A 723-nucleotide genomic window follows, 5' to 3' on the forward strand; every position below is an offset into this window, starting at 1 on the left:
ATTTTACAAAATATATTGTCTATTTCCATTCGTGTACAAATGGTACAAGGCACTTTTTCTCGTAACTGTTACATTTGGCAGTAAGTAACATTCATTGATTACATGAAGTCGTTTATATCAAAAATATTTTTCAAATATCTTGAAATATTCACTATTCATTCCTGTCGAGAACGTCATCACCTTTTATATTACTGGAGGCAGCTTCTCAAACATTGATGGTGTAGGGGAGATAAATGATCAGCTATATGCTATTTCTCTCTCTCTCTCTCTCTCACAGCACAGCATTGACTACAACATTATCTCGTACTTGGCAACAAGCGATTTGAAATATGAAGCAATTTGAAGGAGAAAGGTCGTTGCCAACCCCCGAGAAAATGACTGTATCTCTCATTTTTTACGATTACACCTTTGATACATAGGGAAGCTGCCTCCAGTGGTACATCCCCAAACAACCATTCGGTTGTTTTATTAGCTACAGTGTCGATATGCTTTAACACGTATGAAAAAAACCACAGTGAGTGTCGTTCACATTGTAAACGTCATAATGTAATAAATAAAAACGCGGAATGATCGTAGTATTGCTTATACGTATGTACACCTAACTGTTTTACGAAAGTTCATGTTTCCTTTGCTTTCATCCCAATGTTTTTCCTAATATTTATTTATTGTTCAATTTCTAACTTGAGGTAATTAACTGCAGTCTTCAAAGTGCTGCCTCTGCTT

The 723-nt window shown here is 35.5% G+C and overlaps 1 protein-coding gene across 1 annotated transcript in view; it reads right to left on the minus strand.

Annotated features, from left to right (window-relative positions):
• Positions 1-723, minus strand: part of LOC108622018 (uncharacterized) — a gene marked incomplete at its 5' end in the record, with an annotated part of 6,590 nt that overhangs the window by 537 nt on the left and 5,330 nt on the right. The gene's annotated exons all lie outside the window — the stretch shown is intronic.

This window comes from Ceratina calcarata, unplaced genomic scaffold, assembly GCF_001652005.2.
Source record: "Ceratina calcarata isolate Rehan_Ccalc_2016 unplaced genomic scaffold, ASM165200v1 scaffold198.2, whole genome shotgun sequence".
In the NCBI taxonomy this organism is placed as follows: domain Eukaryota; kingdom Metazoa; phylum Arthropoda; class Insecta; order Hymenoptera; family Apidae; genus Ceratina; species Ceratina calcarata.